This window comes from Chelonoidis abingdonii, chromosome 2 (assembly GCF_003597395.2).
Source record: "Chelonoidis abingdonii isolate Lonesome George chromosome 2, CheloAbing_2.0, whole genome shotgun sequence".
NCBI classification, from domain to species: domain Eukaryota; kingdom Metazoa; phylum Chordata; order Testudines; family Testudinidae; genus Chelonoidis; species Chelonoidis abingdonii.
Genome location: NC_133770.1, coordinates 185,117,930 through 185,139,592, shown reverse-complemented (window position 1 = coordinate 185,139,592; position 21,663 = coordinate 185,117,930). Strand labels below are relative to the sequence as shown.

At 43.7% G+C, this 21,663-nt stretch overlaps 1 long non-coding RNA gene and 1 pseudogene across 1 annotated transcript in view; one reads left to right on the top strand and one right to left on the bottom strand.

Annotated features, from left to right (window-relative positions):
- LOC142046371 (uncharacterized) overlaps positions 1-3,655 on the top strand; it is a 5,812-nt pseudogene extending 2,157 nt beyond the window's left edge.
- Positions 1-21,663, bottom strand: part of LOC116815747 (uncharacterized) — a 106,038-nt gene that overhangs the window by 44,589 nt on the left and 39,786 nt on the right. The gene's annotated exons all lie outside the window — the stretch shown is intronic.

The following is a 21,663-nucleotide window of genomic DNA, read 5'->3' as shown; positions in this document are numbered from 1 at the left end:
AATGGAATTCCCTAACTGTTATTATGTGGGCGATAGACGGAACCACCATATCCCTATTTTGGCACCGAGAGCACCAAGGCAGTGGTACAATTAAATCGCAAGGGGGTACTTTCAATGGTCTTGCAATAGCATCCTTGGTGGATCAACAAGTGGACATTTCACCAGCATCATACAATGGAATGGCACCCTGAAAAGGTACAGTATATGCTTACAGTCTTCAGGGGAACTGAAACATGTCTAGTTTAAAGCTGCCATGAGGGGTTTCTTCGAGAGACAAAATACCATGGGGATGTTGAAATGCCTATATAGTTTATCTTGGGGACAACAGCCTACTGCTTAATGTCCAATGGCTCAAATGAAGCCATACAGAGAGTCACCCTGGACAGTGAGGACTGTTCACCCTATAGAGTCTGAGCCATATGTGCATGAAATTGGTAGTAGACATGTGCATTAGGAACATTTATTAACATCGCATGAGGTGGATGTTACTTAGACTCGTAGAAACCTCTGAGTAAACAATATTCCCATTTGATTTAAACATGCTTGCGTGTGCGCTCACAAATATCGTGAGAATAAAATGGGAGTAACATTTATGGCAGTAATGGGAGGGTTGAGGCATACCTCGCTTTCATAGGCTGCTGATATTACGTGCAGCCAGACACCAGGGCAGTTAAAGGATAACGGAGGGCAGAGTACGTCAGCTCATACATGAGAAGTTCTCTGAAAACACAGTATTCATACTGTCAGGCTATCGGTGATGAAATAGTTCTGATATTGTTTCTCCTTGATGAAGCCCCCTCTATTGCCCCCCCTTAGTGCGTTATAGTTCACCTGTAAGCACCAGCCTCCTTCCTCCGCTATCGTATCTAACTGCTGGCCGAGCAATAAAGTCATTGATGCGATATCACTTACATCTTTTTTATAAAGTCGTCACAAAATACAAAATAGGAGGGACAGCTAGAAAAGGTATGTCGGAGAGGTGGGGAGAGGGAAGCACCGTGTTGGGGTTGGGGAGGAGAGAAGGAACAAGGTAACTGCACGATAAGAACTTAAATAACTTAATTGTTAAGGCCAGGCCTTGCTGATTGCTTGGGAAATACCCCTGAGGTGGAGTGCTGGGAATCGGCTGAATGGCCCCCCCACTAAGAGCGATTTCGAGATCTTGGTAGTAGAGAGGTCAATGTGTAACTTGGGGCAGGAGGCTTTGTTTAACACAGGGCTTATATGTGTGTGTGCTCTATTAGCTTATTCCTGCACACTCAACATATATGCTGGATGACGTAGAGTGTGATCCTTACACCAGATCTGAGCATTTTGTACTACTCCTTCCTGTCAAGCAAGCTGCACACACCTATCATATCTTAACCTGCCACCCCTCCTACTTGCCCTGGATATACTTCCTGCACTTCTGACATCTTCTGCCCACTCCATGAGACATTCCTGCAGTCGTACCTGCTGTCTAGTGAAAGCTGGAGGGACAGAGTGACTCAGGAGATCTACCAGATAGACAATTTCACCGAGTGCATTTTTTTTTCACTTCTAATTATCACTAGCCCTTGAGGATGAAGAGAAGGAAACTTATAGCTGATGGAGTAGAAGGGGGAGTGGTAGTGTGAGAGTTAGTTAAAGACACATTTTATAAATAATGGATATTACTCTTTCACATTAAACCTTGCTGTTTAACATTATACTGACATGTTGCTTTTGTTACATAGGTCGCATTTTTGGCGTACTTGTATTGAGGGGGCCTCATGTACTTGGGTCTATGGTGAGAGGTCACTGCACGCTTCACACCATCACCCATGCGTTGTTAACAGTGGGGAAACCATTTCTGTTAAGGACCATCAGCCAAAACAGCCGAGCCAGGAACGGGTCTACCTTCTGAAATTCTCTTTAAAAAGTACCCTATTTGCATAAACTCAGGTGACCATAATATGATATACTCTCCTGAGGGAAACACAGCAAGATAAAGCAAACAAAATGTTTTTGCAATGCCAGCACACCAGGCTGGACCAACACACCTGCATGCTTTGTATCATGCAGTAATCTTATCCCGACTAATCGAGTGCTAGGCCATGGCCTTTATGCTTGGATGCGATCCAGTTAAATGTGTCTAATACCCGTGGAGGCACGGAATAAGGCCGCCCTCAAATCCCAGAAACTTTTATAAAGGCTTTGGACAGATACATTCCAGGAGAACGCTTTATGGAGATATTTATAATAAAAACTATTGTTCCCTGGATGGATTCACCACTCAATCTCCCGACACGATAAAAGACATTTCCTACAGTACTTTACTGGCCGCAATGCACTAGGTAATTAAATCATTAAAACAGCGCTTGCTTATTAAATCCATGTCCTAATATTTACAAAGGTACCCACCATTAGGTCAACAGCAAAGAAGCGGAGAAACCGGTTTCCCCAACATCCAAGATATGTTTTTCAACCTAGACCTGGAGCCAGTAACCCTCGAACCCACCCAAGGTGTGCTCCCGGACCCTGAAGGCACAGAAGTGACCTCTGGTGAGTGTACCTTTGTAAATATTAGACATGGTTTAAAAGCAAGCGTGTTTAATGATTAATTTGCCCTGGCATTTGCGGCCAGTAAAGCTACTGGAAAAGTCTGTTAACGTGTCTGGGGATGGAGTGGAAATCCTCCAGGGACATCTCCATAAAGCTCTCCTGGATGTACTCCCAAAGCCTTTGCAAAAGGTTTCTGGGGAGGGCGGCCTTATTCCGTCCTCCAGGGTAGGACACTTTACCACGGCAGGCCAGTAGCACGTAGTCGGGAATTACTGCAGAACAAAGCATGGCAGTGTATGGTCCCGGTGTTTGCTGGCATTCAAACAACATTTGTTCTTTATCTTGCTGTGTTATCCTCAGGAGAGTGATATCATTTATGGTCACCTGGTTGAAATAGGGTGCTTTTATTAAAGGGACATTCAGAGGTGCCCGTTCCTGCTCGGCTGTTTGGCTGTGGCTTAACAGAAATGTTCCCCACTGTTAGCCACGCAGTGGGGGGAGGGGTGAAGCGTGAGTGACCTCTCACACCAAACCGGAAGGCCCTCAATACAAGACGCAAAATGCGACCTTGTAACAAAAGCACATGCTGTGTAATGTAAACAGCAAGGTTTAATGTGAAAGAGTATACCCATTGTTCTATAAAATGTGTCTTTTTAACTACCACTCTCCCCTTTCCTCCATCAGCTACAAATGTTTCTCCTTCACAGAGGCTAGTGAAGATTAGAAGGCAAAAAAAATGCACTCGGGATGAAATGTTATCTGAGCTCCTGCTGTCCTCCCACACTGACAGAGCACACTGGAATGCATGGAGGCAGAAGATGTCAGAGTGCAGGAAAGCACAACAGGGACAAGAGGAGGGGTGGCAGGCTGAAGATGATAGGTGGTGTCAGCTTGCTGACAGAAGGCAGGAGTCAATGCTCAGGATCCTGGAAGATCAAACTCATACGCTCCAGCATATAGTTGAGCTGCAGGAAAGGCAGCAGGAGCAAAGACCGCCACTATAGCCCCTGTGTAACCAACAGCCCTCCTCCCCAAGTTCCATTGCCTCCTCACCAAGATGCCCAAGAACGCAGTGGGGGGGCCTTCAGCGACCCAGCCACTCCACCCCAGGGGATTTCCCAAGCAACAGAAGGCTGGCCTTCAATAAGTTTTAAAGTTCTTACGTGCAGTGTGACCTTGTTCTTCTCTCCTCCCCAACCCCAACCGGTGCTTCCCTCCTCCCCCACCTCTCCCGGGATACCTTGGCAGCTGTCCCCCTATTTGTGTGACGAATTAATAAAGAAAGCATGAATGTGAAGCAACAATGACTTTATTGCCTCTGCAAGCAGTGATCGAAGGGAGGAAGGGAGGGTGGGTAGCTTACAGGGAACTAGAACGAACCAAGGGGGGGAAAAGGGGGGTTCATCAAGGAGAAACAAACAGAACTTTCACACCGTAGCCTGACCAGTCATGATACTGGTTTTCAGAGCTTCTCTGATGCGTACTGCGCCCTCCTGTACTCTTCTAACTGCCCTGGTGTCTGGCTGCACGTAATCAGCAGCCAGGCGATTTGCCTCAACCTCCCATCCTGCCATAAATGTCTCCCCCTTATTCTCACAGATATTGTGGAGCGCACAGCAAGCTGTAATAACAATGGGAATATTGGTTTCTCAGAGGTCTAACCGAGTCAGTAAACTGCACCAGTGCGATTTAAAATGTCCAAATGCACATTCTACTACCATTCTGCACATGCTCAGCCTATAGGTGAACAGTTCCTGTCCTGTCCAGGCTGCCTCTGTATGGCTTCATGAGCCATGGAATTAAGGAGTAGGCTGGGTCCCCAAAGATAACTATAGGCATTTCAACATCCCCAATGGTTATTTTCTGGTCTCGGAAGAAAGACCCTTCCTGCAGCTTTTGAAACAGACCAGAGTTCCTGAAGACGCAAGCTTCATGTACCTTTTCCGGCCATCCCATGTTGATGCTGGTGAAATGTCCCTTGTGATCCACCAGTGCTTGCAGCACCATTGAAAAGTACCCCTTGCGATTTATGTACTCACTGCCTTGGTGCTCTGGTGCCAAAATAGGGATATGGGTTCCGTCTATCGCCCCACTACAGTTAGGGAATTCCATTGCAGCAAAGCCATCCACTATGACCTGCACATTTCCCAGAGTCACTACCCTTGATATCAGCAGCTCTTTGATTGCGTTAGCTACTTGGATCACAGCAGCCTCCACAGTAGATTTGCCCACTACAAATTGATGCCCGACTGACCGGTAGCTGTCTGGCACTGCAAGCTTCCACAGGGCTATCGCCACTCACTTCTCAACTGTGAGGGCTGCACTCCTCTCGGTATTCTGGCGCTTCAGGGCAGGGGAAAGCAAGTCACAAAGTTCCATGAAAGTGCCCTTACGTATGCGAAAGTTTCGCAGCCACTGGGAATCGTTCCAGATCTGTAACATTATGCAGTCCCACCAGTCTGTGCTTGCTTCCCAGGTCCAGAATCAGTGTTCACAGCATGAACCTGCCCCATTAACACCATGATGTGCACATTGCCGGGGCCTGTACTTTGCGAGAAGTCTATGTCCATGTCTATGTCCTCAACACTCTCGTCACCGCACTGCCATCGCCTCCTCACCTGGTTTTGTTTTGGCAGGTTCTGGTTCTGCATATACTCCAGGATAATGTGCCTGGTGTTTACAGTGCTCATGACTGCCGCGGTGATCTGAGCAAGCTCCATGATCCCACTGATATGGCATCTGGGCTGAAAAAAGGTGTGAAACAATTGTCTGCTCTGACGGAGGGAGGGGCAACTGATGACATGGCTTACAGGGAATTAAAGTCCACAAAGGGGGTGGCTTTGCATGAAGGAGAAACACAAACAACTGTCACACTGAATGGCCCTCTCAAGGATCGAACTCAAAACCCTGAGTTTAGCAGGCCGCTGATTTCATGGAGGGAGGGAAGGAGGAAGCAAATGAATACAAAACAAATCGGGTGAGTCTATTTCTTGTTTTGATCCATCATCTCCTCCTGGGTGCTCAGCAGAAGATGGGAATGACCTGGCTGAATAACTCCCATGTCTGGCCAGGCGCCCCTGACTGACCTCACCAAGGTCGGTTAAAAGAGCACCCAGGAATACGACAACGATGGCTACCAGTCGTAACACACCGTCTGCTGCCAAAAGGCAATGAGCTGCTGCTGTGTAGCAATGCAGTCCCACCTCTGCCAGCACCCAGGAGACTTACGGTGACGGTTAGCTGTGCGGGCTCCATGCTTGCCGTGGTATGACATCTGCACAGGTAACCCAGGAAAAAAGGCACGAAACGATTGTCTGCCATTGCTTTCACGGAGGAAGGGGGGGAGCTGACAAAGCACAGAATATCAAAACTGCCATTAGAGAAAAAACTGAAAGAATAAACTGATTTTATAAAAAGGCTTTCAGCCATTTTTCATAGGCACAAACTGTCTCCATGCAGGCATTCCCCCATGCAAGCCACACATACACAGGATTTTAGTGAAGGTTGAAGACAAGCCTTCAAATGGGCTCCATGAGCAGCCCCAAATTTGAGCCCAGATTCAGCAGAGCACTTAGGCATGTATTCAGCGTCAAGCATGTGCTTAAGCCTCATTGACCTCTCTTAGGCATGAGCACATAAATGCTCTCCTGAATCAAGGTCTATAAAAAGACAATGCAACTCCATTTGTTAATTTGTTTACTGTTTTAGATTAAATGACTGTTTTGAGAAAGATGGAGGGCCTTTACATAAGGGAATGCATGCAGTTAGAACATGAAAGTTTTAAAGTTTTGCAGAGTCACCACCATTTGGAGCTATAGAAGAAATCCTGAAGTGACTCCATGGCTTTTCATCACCTCCAGTGGATTTGAAGAAGAGCAAAGGCCTTTTCGGCAGCTTCTCTGAGCTGCAAACTGCTCCAGAAGTTCTGTAACATTTCAGTACTTCCTGGGGATTTTAGCAGTGGGCTGGCCTTGCACCACAAACAGAGATTAATAATTTTCTAATGTATAGTAATAAATAATGTATTCCCCCAAAGTCCATAAATTAAAGCTATAATTTCATCTTGGTTCTGTGATGACACCAGAAACCTTGGATGGAATTTTAGCCTTGTAAACAGCTGGGATACAAATTATTCCTTAAATTATGTTTTGAGAGTTGAAAATGAACTCAGAAGTTCTAAAGGAATTACTAGCAAGTAATAACATGTAATTACAAGTAGAAAACAAAATATAATACAGATATTATCGCCGTGTAAAATTTGTTACTGGAAGCAGCATCTCCCATTCCTGAAAAGCCCACTGAATGTATTTATAGCAAACCAAAAAAGGCTAACAAAAACTTAGCAGTTCATATAGTACCAGATCCCAAACAGTGACGCTGCCCATGATAATAAATAAGGAAGTGAAGTCACAGTAGTGTCATAAAGCCGAAAGCATGTTCCAACACCAGTAGTTTACACACAAGTCAAAAGTGTACCCAAAAGGTACACAACAATTATCAGGAAAACAGCAAGCATAAGATATCAAAAGAAAGTCATAAAAACCTGCAACTTTGTATTCCTATCTGACAAGAAATCTACTAAATAAACCAAAGTGCACATGACAAGAAGTTGATTTTTTTCTGCATTGAACAAATATCAGAGTTACAGAAAAAACACACTTCAAACACTGCAAAAGTTCTCAAGAAAAAAAAATGCTCCTTGTAAAAACTCCCACTGCAAATCATTCAAGAAAACAACAGGATAAATGTGATGACTGTACTGACAATGGATTAGTTAATATTTGTACAGCAATATTAAGATAATAATCTATTTAAAGTATTATACTGTATTTACTATGGGTGAGGTGCTCAACCCCACTCTAGCCCTTTTTTCACCATGTAAAAAGACCAGAGCAGTGAAAAGGGGAACTAAACGCACCTGGAAGTGTATTTCCCTGGAATGGGCACTGCAGAAGACAGCCAGCTTCCAGAGACCCCCTCAACAGCAGTGGCATGGGGGTATGTCAGCGGCAGGACTAGTGGAGGGGTGTCAAGGATGGGACCACAGCCCTGCAGAGAATCGGGACAGTACTGTAACCCATACAGCAGCCGTTGGAGACGGCTATAAATTAAACAAGCCCCTTAGAGCCAGGGCCCGTCCAGCTCCTGGAGCAGCTCAGGAGAAGGAGGGTACAAAGCTAGCCTGTAACTACCTGAGCACTCCCCTCTTCCTGGGCTGTGAGCTTTGTGCCATGCCTGTCAGAAGGTGCAGCACAGCATCTCATGTACGCGCCCATGGATCAGAACAACTTACACAAACTGACAAAGCACATGACAAAGACCCTCTTGTGGTCTAGCATAAACAGTGTTGCCAACTCACAGGATTTTATCACACCAATGACAATATTTGGTCCTTTTCTTAAAGCCCCCAGCTTCTGGATTCAAACAATTATGTGTGAATCTCAGTTTTATTTTTTTTAAAGTAAGTCCCTAGTCCTTCTGCTTACAGAGAAAAGCTTGAAAATATGACCCCTAAACGCTATGACCACAAAAAGACAAACAGAAAAGACCCAGGAAGTTATCTTTTAAAAAAACACCACCATAATTTTAAAGCCCATTATGCTGTGTAGGGGACCTGACTCACCATTTCTGAGCATTCGGGCAATAACAGGTTTCCTTCCTCCTCCCCTGCAAGCTATGACCCATGCCCCTTCCACCTCCTTCCCCTCCCACTTCCTTATTTTATGGTATATAATGTTTGAACATGGGTGCCTAAATTTGGGTTCTTAAATCCATATTTAAGCACTTAAATTAAAATGGCTGGATTTTCAAGGTGCTAAGTACCTGCAGGTCCTATTTCCCCCTTTTTTTTTTTAATTAATTGTCTAGGTGCTCAGTACTTTTTACAGTCAGAACAATTCTAGTGAAGTGCCTAAGTATGGTTTTAAGAGCTTAACCTCAGTCATCCATTTTTAAACATCTTGGCTTTTATGCTTGCTCCTATATGAGAAAAAGGCAGCACACAGCCAAGAGAAAATGCAATTAGGACAAAAAAAAAAACCCACCACAATCAAAGCCTAACACTTCATGCCTTGATATCTACACCAGAAGCACATCATCACCTCTAAATAGCAACCCTGAACCTACTAAAAAAACTTACATAAGACTGACTCAAGAACCAAAGCAAAGAGTGTCAAACATTCAGAGATACTGTACCCTTTGCTCTCAGTAGTAAAGGAACAGAAAGTGAAGATGTACAACAGAGATCCCTGAAATGGAGAAAAATACTGATGAAGACTTCTTGGGAGAATCAAAACCATGCAGAAGACCTAAGCTATGGACTTCCTAAGCACATACTACCGGAAAATCCTAATGCAAATGCAGTCTCAAGGTCTCTCATCTCTCAAAAAACTGATGTGTGCTCCAGGAATAAGGGTGACATCAACGTGCACTTTCATTTGTCTTTATTACTGAGTAGTATTGCCATGAATCTTAGGTAGGAGGTAGCTTGCTAGATGTCCTAAATGGTAGGCTACATCACCCATGGCAAACGCCTACCAGATGATGGTTCAAAGACAGGGAATAAAAACTGGCCTTGTAACAGAGAGTGGCAGGGGAATTTAGAACCCTTTCTAAGTCTGATTAGAATGAACATGTCCATATTGATGGTCTGGGCACAGCAGTGAGGAAGGAAAGAAATCCACACAGAAAATAAAAAGAAAAAAATTAAAATAGTGCTGAAAGTAAGAGGGGAAAATAACTTGTGTAAGGGTTAATGCTATTTTATTCTATTCAGATTCTTACACCATGCCCGTCACCAGGACATCTGTGATTGGTACAAATAGAAGGGTTCCTAGTACATTTTCCTCTTGACACACAGGCAGCACTTGCACTTTAATGAATATAGTCAAGAAGGAACTACACTACCTAGTGTTCTAGAAACTAACCCAACTCAATATTAATACCACACATATAACAACTATTTTCAATGAATTCACAGATTCTGTCCAAAATAACTGTTATGCAAAACATGAATTGCATGTGTCATAAGAATGAAGCACTAAATGTAACAAAAGAACAGTTTAGAATGGTTTTCTAGAAACTTGCTGGCCGCAGTACAATACTTGTACTTATAAAACAGAAGTATGTATTCTAGCCCGTTAATTGGTTTTCCTTCCTTGCTGATTAGCACAACATCTAACATAAAAGACTCTGGATTCTTTCCTTTTGAGTCAGGCCTCCTAAGTAAAATACTAGCAACAAAGTAATTTTCAAAGTGTGGGTAAACCTGGTAAGGAAGCAGATTTTCAGGTGGACTGTGCCATTACAGAAGGAACAAGAGGGGAGATTCCACAGCTGTCTCCATATTTCTGGAAGAAAGCAGGTTCCTAAAAGAGTGATTGCAATTGGTCAAGATGAGCTCTATGGTGAGGAATCCTGTAGTGGTATCATATCCAGGGATGTGAACTTTGGTCACCAACTTAAATCCACATACGGCAAGCTACCACCTGCTTCAAACCATAGGTTGAAAATGTTGTGAGCAATAAGTAATAAAATGTGGGCTGTATCATGTGGCGGGATATAGCCAGATTCATTCTAATGCCACAAACCAAAAAAATATGAAGTTGGGGGCCTGGGAGGAGGAGGAGGAGAGGGGAGGGAAAGAAGAGCATGTTTATGTGTCTGTTTCTCTTTAAATGTTTTGATCACTGAATATCCAACCTACTTTAAAAAAATACACATTTTCAAACCTGAGTTATCAGAGAGAAAAGAGAAATTTTTTATTAGCATCAGTGGATTGTTTAAATAAATGAATTAAAAATCTCAAGACATCACCTACGTTGACTTTTATAACCACCAAAAAATGGATGGTGGTCTATGCGCCACTGGAAAACATTTCCAGTCATTGCTAGTACTCTGTATTGCCATGTGGAAATCCCAACCTTCGTTTCCAGAATTATATTGCCTATATCTCTTGAGGAAGGAAGGGAGTACTGCAACATTCCCTAATTAGTGTCATGTTTCAGAACTGTCTTATGTTTGCCTGTCACCCAAAGATCTTGAAAACTGAATACAAATGATGCACAAATATTAAAAAAATACTCAAAGCCTGACAGGGGTCCCCCAAAAAACGGCCACCTAGCAATGTTCTGAGTAAAAACAAAAATGTAAAGTTAATATGAAGGACAAAACTGTACACATTATGTAATTTAAAGTTACATTTGTCAAAGATGGCTGCCATTATATTGGCTGAGATGATCACATAATCCTCCTATGAGCTAATATATAACAGTCTAGGTATGGGAAATTGCAGCTTTGGGAATTATATTCCACTGTTGTTTTCTCACCCTACAATTATTTTAATGATAAACTTCAATTTCACTCAAACCTTATTATTGATAATGATCCACTCAAACTTATACTGATAGTTAGATTTATATTGCATGCATACACAAGGCTTAAAAATGTCAGCTTGCCAGTGGTGAGTGTAAAGATTGCCCTGATGAGCATAGAAGCCTAAGACAAAGACAGAACTGAATCTTTCATTTAAAAATATTAATTTTCTAGCCCTTATGGTTGCAAAGAGCCTTTGAAATATGAACCGTGCATATGAATGTAAACTGAGGTAATGCCATCCAGAGCCTGCAGATAGCAAGCACCAGTAGCTATGCTGTTCCTCATTGCTGTGGCAAAAAGCAGAAGAGTGAAATTAACGAGACTCTGGTCAGGTTCACTGTTGTTATTTAGAAGGCTGCACAACAGTGAAACTGGAAAATCTGATCAGTTTCACAGTGCTGTTGCCTAGGCAATACATGAGACGCAGCAGCAGGTGGCATTGCAGTTATTCTTGGAGGAAAAGAATCCCCAAAGCAGAGTAACCTCTGCCCTCCTTCCTCCTTCTAACACCTACTAACTAGAGGCTGATACAAATATGAAGCCCCAAAGCAGGGTCACAGGACAGCATGATAAAAAAGTGTTCAGAACTTGTCCACTTCCCAGAAGCTGGACTTATCAAGACGCTGAACGTCTTGGTGCACCGCTGTTGCTTTTCACACTTCTGGCCAGTATGTACTGCAATTTTTTTCTAGCCAAGTATGCTTACACATGCAGACACACAAACATTCTTATGTACACATGTATGACATTAGAGACACTCCCTCCCAAAGTAGAGACATTGCCAAAGTAGAATCTTAAGAGAAATGTTTTTGGGAAGGTTACACATATTAACCTTTACATATTAGAAAGTCAGGAGGCAGAAGCTAAGTGTTCCAGTCACAACAATAATGGCAAACAGATTATGAAATTAAAGGTTTTACAAAGACACAAGGGTTTTCCTCCAAACGCTTTTGGTAAAGGACCACACTCTCTTTAAGGACAACCCTAGGCGGTACCCAGAGAAAGGCAGATGTTATCTTAATTAAATGTCTCATCGAAAACGTATCACCTCAAACTGTGTTGCATTTGCCCCCATGTATTGCAAACCTAGTCTGGCATTCTCTGCCAGCAATCTGGAGAGTCCATGCTTTCTAGCTCTCAAAGCTAAATTTAGAATAGGTTTTTTGTAGTCAGAAGCTGTTGACACTACAGAGATGAAATATACCAAATTAGAAAGATCAGCACTTTAGTGGCAAAAGATAACTGTTCATTCTGATGAAATACATTTGAGCTATCCAAATACCTGAACTGATCAATTTTGGTTTTAAGACGTAAGATGCTCTGCCTTGAATTGCTTCAACTTTATTCATGCTAATATTTAATTAAATGAGATGTCTGATCGTGTTAAGAAACTTCAAAAACTAGTGTGGAAAAAGAGAAATGAAAGATGTAATGCTATGAGTAAAACACTTGGAATAAGAGACACATTATTGGGCATGTTAGGATTTGCTTCTCAATTTAAAATAAAGTTACAGGCATTTTCAGGCACTTTTATCCTCATTCTTGATGTTGTTCTGTAAACAAAACAACAACAAACAACAACTTGTCCTCAATCAAATACTTCTGCTGCATTTGGAAACTTTACAGCTCAAGTTGGAGCAAGTGACATTTGTAATATCAGCCAATAAGCAAGATTTTGCTGCTGCGGTTCAAATTTATCATTTAGCTTGTTTAAAACAAAAAACAAAAAAAAAAGTTGATTCCTGGGTAAGAACTGAGAGCCAGAACCAACTCATCAGAGGGGAAGGAGCCTCCCTACCTTGTACATCCATGCAGAGGCTAGGGCCATACACAATACAGTAGAACCTCAGAGTTCCAAACACATAGGGAATGGAGGTTGTTTATAACTATGAAATGATCGTAACTCTGAACAAAACATTATGGCTGTTCTTTCAAAAGTTTACAACTTTAATACAGCTTTGAAACTTTACTATGCAGAAGAAAAATGCTGCTTTCCCTTTTTTTTGTAGCAGTAGTACTTAACGTGTAACACAATACTTGTACTGTTTGTTTGGTTTTGTCTCTGCTGCTGCCTGATTGTGTACTTCCGGTTCCAAATGAAATATGTGGCTGACCGGTCAGTTTGTAACTCGGGTTTGTAACTCTGAGGTTTTATTGTAAACACAAAGGGCCAGATCACAGTAAGGTGCTTTTTTGCTGCTCTGGTAGTGTTGAGGGGCCATAATGCTGCCCTAAGTGAGAAACTGGGGATTCTTCTAGTGTGGGGGATTCTTTGGCTGGTGTAGAAAGATATCAGCCAGTTCTACATCACCCACTGATGGCCCTGGCACAAAAGGCATACCAGCGGGAGGAGGGTGCATGGGCAAACCCACTATGTTCCTTTGATCTCCAGCCAGTGAAAGGGCCCCTAAGGGCAGCTGTGAATTGGCATGACTTAGGGCAGCCGTGAAGCTGATTTGCTGGAGTCTGAATTGGCCATCCCCAGGATCGAGGCAGCGGTGTAAAACCACCTTTTGTCTCACTCCCTAAAGGGCACCAGGCACTGTGACTGAGGATAAAGCCCTAGCACCAGGACAGAGCCCATTCATCTTCCTCCATCATTAAGCACATTAGAATATTAAACACATGCACTGCTTAAACAGCATTCTCTCCACCCAAAACCCATCCCAATTATCTTCAGATACAAGGCTGGCCCACAATCCTGTGCCTCTATAATCCAAATGAGTCCTCAAAGACAACACAGTACAATTACAACTTTTTGGGAGGAGGGAGGAAGAAGGAATGAGAGAGGGACTTTTATAATGAAACAAAACCAAAACCAAAAAAAAAAGAAAAAGATACACTCGATCCTACCACGAGCTCGGCTCAGACCTTTCCCCTGTGGGGAGAAAATGATCCTTACTGCTTGATAGTTTTTGTAATGTTTTCTTTTTCCTGTGCAACTTTGCTTCCTGAAGAATGCTTATATAAAAGACGTGACATTTGGCAACTGAGCTACACTGCTTTGTGAAAATTTTCTGGCAAGGACCCTGTGTGCTGTCTACATTAACTACATTTATTTATTTATTTAGGCAGAAGTCAAAAGGAATAGCCCATCAGATTAATCTACCATGCTGCCCTGGTACAAGATTTGCTTTAAAAAAAAAAGGGCTGGGCAATGATTCTTTTGGGAAGTCTCAATTTGTTATGGGTTGTTTCCAGCCTCAAACCGCAGCTGCTTTACACTGATGCATCTTGGATCTCAAGGCATGTCACAAACATTAATGAATTAAATTTCAATTCTGCTCTAGAGGAATGTATTACTACACACTTATATTATGTATGTGGAAACTGAGTCAGAGAGAGATCCAGGTCTGGATTATGTCTTGACTTACACCATAGCCAGGAGGTCTCTCTTCTCATTGCACAGGGAACAGCCACATTCCTGGTCTTTGAACTCCCTGCATGCAAGGACTTTGGGTGTCCAGCTCCAGCAGCTGTGTTAGACAACCCAAAGGGGACACGGAGTCAGGCCATATCTCTATCCCTCCAAACAGGGGAGTTAGTACATGCTGCATCCTTTCAACACCTCTGCCACCCATGCAGATCCCCCTCCTCACTCACCCTTCCTACCACGGACTGTGGCTCAACAGATATAATGCAAACTCTGTGTTATTTGCCCATGATCACATGACAAGTCACTGGCAGCAAGAGGAACAGAACCTAGAGGAGAAATGTTGGCTCCACTGAAGTCAATGGCAAAACTTCAATTGACTTCAATGAACTAGGATTTTCTTTAGCAGTCTTGACACCCAGTCATCTGCTCTAGCCTCTAGTACACACTCTCTTCTCTATAAAAGCTGGTGGTAAAACCTGTACATTTGGGCTTTACAATATTGTAATTTTTTTTACATTGAACAGAAAACTAGGCATTTGTCAGACACAACAGAATATTTCATCTACAAATAATTATTAATCACGTTTATTACGGTAGTGTCTATGGACCAACTGAGATCAGGGCTCCCTGACTCCCTCTGCTTCAGAAATGTTTTAAACAAGTTGGACAAAAAATGCACTCAATTTTCAAAGTACAAAAAAAATTACAACTGAAATTGTTCATTCTATAAATATTTTAACTGGCCAAAAATGCATCTCTGCATTCAAGTCAGAGGTTCATAACAATTCCCAAGCGATGGCGTTGATTCGATCTCAACAGATAGGCCATGGCCACAAGGCCTCAAACCTGTATGGAAGCTGTAGAAATGTCTTCCACTAGAAGAATATAGGAAAAACACCAGAAAAGTCTTATAATATCTGGCTTTTGTCCTTTTTTCTTTCTTGTTTTAACAATTTCTCTTCAGAAATGTATTTCTGATCTTCTTTTCCAAGACAGGTTCACCGTATATAGTTTTCCAATAATATGCTGCAGTCCACATTCAGACAATCTGACATTAGTCAGTCCATCGACTTTCATGAGAGTTGTATCTGGCTAAAGACGGTAGGGCTACTTATCAATTGTACCCAAGATACTGAGACAGGAAACTCAGTAATCTGTTTAACTGATTGTAGCGGGGTCCTTACCCCGCTGCTGCCCTGTAGGGCTTAAAACAGCCCAGGAGAGGGCTCTTGCTGGGGCAAGAAGCCTGGGTTGATTGGGGGAAGTAGGCTCAGCTGTGGTCATGCCCCAATCAGGACCAGCTGGCCCCTATAAGAGGCTGTGAGCCAGAAACCCAGGCAGTCTCTCTCTGCATTCAGAGAGAGAAGGGTCTGGCCGCCGGGTGTTTAACCATGTATCTGGAGTGCAGCAGGGCTGGGGAAAGGCCAAGGGAGCCAGGGAGCTCTGGCCTAGGAAAGCCCCAGGCTGCAGGCCTGGTAAGGCCTATTAGGTGCTGGGTTGCAGGAGCAGCCCATGGATAGCCAGAGGCAGCAGGTCCAAAACCCTTTGCATGTGATGAGTGGCTTATACTGCAGTCTGCCCCAGTGAATGGGGGCTAGATGGAGAGTGGGCAGTAGCCAAGACTGAGGCAAAGTGGTGATAGTGGTTGGGGGTTCCCCTGGGAGGAGGAGACCCAGACTCAGGGGTGTATGGCCAGGGGGCAGGACCCCAGATAATGGGGCACCAGGTCCGGAAGGGACATGGAGGCCAACGACAGGTGGGACACCTGGCCTGCAGAGGGCGTGCTGATGACTGGTGAGCTAATTCCCGAGACAACCAGCAGGAGGCGCCACAGTGCTGAGTCCTGAATGTTTATACTGCTACAACACATTTTTTCATCATCTGTCCACCTCTCCCTCAAAAAAGGTAGGGGAGTCCAGGACTCAAGCTGGACTAAGGGCCCAATCCTGGTCTCCCTGAAGTGAATGGCACAACTCCCAAATCAGGAGAGGACCAAGCCCTACATGAGGGCATTCAATTCTATATTTTAAACTGAAATCAGCACTTCCGTGCTAATTTGAAAACCAATACGTAGACTAGGTACCTTGATTTAGGTGATGATGCCAGAACTAAGGACCCTCAGTCAGAAAGGAAAAACTGACAGTTGTCTGAAACAACCACCCATCTTATTTCTCAAAACACAGGCAAGCCTGAGACCCAGAGGGCCATGGTTACGTGCACATAACTTCCACTGAAGGCAAGAGTAACTGCATGCTTTTATCCAAGGGCAGAATTTAGCCCTGACATTTTAATGACCACTTCAAAAAATAATAATGAAAAACCCAACAAGGCAAAAAAAAAAAATACTTTCCACCAAACTGATGTGAACATGAAGAAGACATTGCCTGTATTGTTGCCCTGGAAAGCTCATTAGCCCCCATCACACAATACAGACTCTTCATAGAAGCCAAAGCTACTCAACTTAAGATTTTCTAGAGTCAGGGGTTTCTGAGAGGGGAGACTTGGGAAGGATAGGGATAGGTTGTTGTTGACTATCAAGTGAAAAAACAAGTATGAGTCATGTAAAGGTAACTCAAAGTGTGATGTGACTGCAATGAAGATCCAAGTAGACCGCACGGCATGAGTCAGCAGCACAGATAAAAAAAAAAAAGGTGATAAGAAGTAAATGCAGCTTGTCTTTATTAAAACATTGCACAACATAGGCCACCTCCCCTTTGGACTAATTAAAAGAAAAAAGAGATGTCAGACTCTCATGATTTTCCCCAGTAATCTTGTAATTCTCTTCATGCTTTAAAAAACCTGGCACACAGATGTTAGAAAAGCTGCAGGACAACAGCTATAAAGGGACCCATGCTCACAAATGGGTGGCGAGAAGTGGAGATCTGGCCCTCTTTATTGCAAGGCCATAGAAGAATCTCCATCCAACCAACTCACAGCTGAGGGGAAAAGTTAATTATCTGGAAAGGGTGAGTAGGTTGGGGCAGCAGGACACTGGAGATGGCTAGCAGACAACCAATTTGGCATGATTCTGTCAGCCAGAAGGATGTCCACGTGGAAATCTGCATGGGGTTAAATGACGTACATTGCAGCATTCTCACTTCATGGCTTCTGCAGTGCTGGGCATCAGTGGCAGCCTGGAGAGAAGCTGAGGTGTCCAGAGATCTGCAGGGTTGTGATCTGACTTCTCTGCAGATCTTATTGCTCCACAAGGCTTGAAAGCTGCAATTTCTGCTTCTGTTTACGCCTCTAAACCCCAGCCTGATGAGGGGAAGATTCTTAGTTACTCCACAAAGGTTTCCAAGCACCTTTTCCTCTCCTCTCAGGGGCTTTGCTGCAGGAGTGTAATATTTAACCCCAGAAGATCAAGCTGTACGTTCTTGATTAGAGGAAGACTCAAGGTCACATCTGAGCCCACAGCGTCTGCTAAGCAGCACAGAGCACCACTGCTCCAACCAAGGCAACGGCTTTCTGTGGTGACTCTCTGCTGTAGCTTTCAGATCACCTCCTATACATCTTTTGACCTTGGCTGGAGAAGATGAGAACTTTTAGTTCACTGACGTGACCCTAGCAGCTCAAAGGAGCTGCAGAGAGGATTTAAAAAGGCTAAAGTTAAAAATCAGCCCACAAGGGGTGAGGTGGAAGGCAGAACATTCTATTTTTAGATGCAGGATCCTGATTCACCAGGTTCACCTAACTTCCAAGGGCAGTACAGACTTCAGTGAGTAACAACACTGGCAGAAAATCTGCCTTGGGAGAATGAAGTTTACTTGCTTCTTTTTCTTTTAGCATAGGCAATCTGAGCAGTATAAATTTAAGCAAACTGGCTTTACATCCAGGTATATACATCCACTGTTCCTATTTGGGAGAGACATTCCCTATATTTTAGCAAAACATATTTTTTCATTTTCCCAGTCTGCCCTGCCAAAATAAGCTTCCTGTGCCCAAGTATTTCAATGGAGTTAGAAGGTGTGTCTATTTTTTTCTCACCAAACTTCCTTATTTATAGATTTCAAATGTTGGCAGGTATGCCCAGGAAAAGCAGTTGCTGGGCCTAACACAACTCTGCAAAGCGACAGATCTGTTGTAACAGACTAACAGGCAGAGATAGCAAAAAGTTGTGCTTGCCTTCTTTACATATGTCGGTGTTCTTAAAATGCAGTTTTATGGTGCTAATGACAGTAACTGGCTGTCTAAAATAAAGCAGGACTACAAGCCAACACTTGTGCAACCCAAGTGACAGCAAAATTTGGCTCTATGTTTTGATCACATACTTTTTCCAAATCAAGCATGTACATTCCAAGAACAAAGTAGAGGGATTGCTTTCCTATGCATTAGACTGGGGGGGAGGGGGGGGTCAGTATGTAAGAAAAGCAATTAAGTTAGTTTTTCATTTCCTGCCTATTTTAATTTTGTCTACAGGCTTTGAGAGCTGCTACTTCCATTTTCTGCCGACAGTGAAGGAACTGCTTTCTTTACCAGTTTACAGAATGGTCCTTTTAGCTATTTTTAATATAGTCTCAAGCTTCTGACATCCCCTCCTCCCCCCAATAATTGGCTACCACTTTACAGAATCAGACAGCAACCACAAATCACTGTGTGAGCCTCACATTTAGTGGCTATAGAGATAAACATACCTTCTTATTAGCCGCCCACTGACATCCTTATATATTTTTTAAAAAGTGCTGAATTAATGAAAGTGAACATGAGTTCTCAACACATCCACTCTTCATTAGCACTTGAAGACTCCAGTCATCCCAAAATTCTTTATACACTCAGTTTGATTCTTTTCACACTTTTCCTTCCTTGTTTTTGTTTTTCTTTTAACTCATGATGTGAGAGATTCACGAAAGGCAAAGCAGTCTGCATCTGTGCACAGGGGGCACAAAGACAACGAATACAAATTAGGCTCAGAATCCAAATGTGGACTCAGTAAGGATTCCCTTTCTTTTTCCACCCAGAGAAATTTCTGTATTTACATGATTCCTAGCATGAGGCTGTTTGGCCTCCAGCCTCAAGGCTGCTAAATAAGATACATGGGACAGCTAATAACAACCATTACTGCTATCACTGCAAAAAGCTTCGCACGTCTCTAAGCCTACCAGGGCCGGTGCTTCCCTTTAGGCGACCTAAGGCACTAGGATTTGGGAGGGCAGCATTTTTGCCGCCCTCGGCGGCAATTCGGCGATGGGGGATCCTTCCGCGCTCTGGGTCGGCAGCAGCAATTCTGCAGCGGGTCCTTCACTCACTCCAGGACCCGCCGCTGAAGTGTCTGAAGACCAGGAGCACGGAAGGACCCCCCCTGCCGCAGAATTGCCGCCAACGACCAGGAGCACAGAAGGACCCCCGCCTAGGGCACCAAAAACCCTGGCGCCGCTCCTGAAGGCTACACAGGCATCACTGGTAACACACACTCTGTAAATCTGCTTTCAGGCAACTGTCCATCTTACCTAAGATCTGAGCTACAGCAAACCCAATGTGATACGCCCTGAATATGAATGTGGATCAGTGGGGAATATGCAAGAGGGGAGGGAGAGGCAAAGGTGTAAGTGATTCATTGTGGAAACCATGTTGCAGGGTGTTAACTAGCAATGCTACACAGAATATGTGCAGTGAATGATAACCTCTTAGCCTGTGTGAACTGTGACTGGGAACTGTGCCAGAAAGCGAGTATACTACAGGAAGCCGTGGCTGCAGAAGAGAGAAGAAGGGGAATCACCTGATCTTCAGCATCAAGCTCTTCTCCATTAACTTCTCTTTTCATCACACCCCAAGTGCCTTCCCCAGCTTCCAAGAATTTAGCTTAGAAGACAACGAATGACAGACAAACAGCATGCCAGGCATAACTTCACATGCCGAGGGAAGAGAATTACCTTGCTTAGTACATATAAACTTAGCTAACCTTTGTAAAGCTTTCTCTGATGAAAAACAGTGTGTTGCACAGGTGCTCAATGTTAATCACACTTGATCCTGTACATGCCTTTAAAGTTTACTTCTTTTCATGCACATTCTTGCAGGCATCAACAGCACTTAGTTCGTCAGCACTGCTGTGGCACAGGCATACTCAGGCCTTGGTTATACTGGCGCTTTACAGCGCTGCAACTTTCTCGCTCAGAGGTGTGAAAAAACACCCCGCTGAGCACAGCAAGTTACAACACTGTAAAGCACCAGTGTAAACAGTGCCCCAGTGCTGGGAGCGCAGCTCCGTGCTGTAAGCTAATCCCCACGGGGAGGTGGAGTACCTGCAGCGCTGGGAGAGCTCTCTTCCAGCGCTGGCCCGCGACCACACTCACACTTCAAAGCGCTGCTGCAGGAGCGCTTCCGCAGCAGCGCTGTACAGCTGCAAGTGGAGCCATACCCTCAGGTTCTGGACTAATAACAAGCATGTCTGCTTACACTGTTGCAGCATCATTTCTCTAAGGAAGACATGATGTAGTTTCAGCATCTCAGAAGTAAACTATATCATTTGTATTCCGAATGCCGCTAAATGAAGAAGTATGGCTTTGATCCTGCTGCCTATTTTACAGCTGGGTAAACTTTTGGTACAGAGAGGACAAGTGACACATACAAGGTCCCAAGCATTATGGGGGCATGCATGAGAAAAGCATTTAGACATTCTGACGCCCAATACTCTGCTCTAACCAGATCTACAAAACTCCTTCTCTTACACTGGGCTCTAACCAGCATGTTTCACATTGTTACTAGCCGTTACACATGTTGACTAGCCATCAACAATTTTACATACAATTTGTAAACATTAATGTTTACATTTACATCAGTGCCGCTTCTCTTTTGCAAGAATCTATCCCTAAATGTCAGTCTGTTACTGTACAGTTTTATAGAATGGAGAAATGGAGACGTACAGAACACCCCACAAGCAACCACATTTCCAACAGGTTCCAGGAGGTGCGTCTCTTGATCCTGCCCTGTTGAGTTCTCTCCCATCCCGTAAATCAGTGCTCCACTCCCCTCTTAAAGTCAGAGCACCAACCAGAGGGAGAAATGTAGACTCACATGTGGGTGCACAGATAGCACAACAAAGGAGTAGCACTGATTAGCCCTTCATTCCTCAGTAATTGGGATGCCAGGGATCATAAAGAAGATGGTTAGTTTATCTACATGTGATCCAGATAGACAGGGATAAACCTATCAGTATTTCAAAATTGTGAATAAAGGAGAGACAGGCACAGGGGGCTGAAACATATTTCCACGTGTGTATGTCTGTGTGCGCACACGTGCATGCCCACACTTGTGCTGATATCACACCAAATATGGGTGGCGGGTGAGAGGACAGGGTAAACAGCAAACGGACACTCAGGGGACAAGCACAAACTGGTTACCTAATGGAAGTGGTCTTTCAATAAAAGTAGAGCAGAAACATTGTCTGAGGG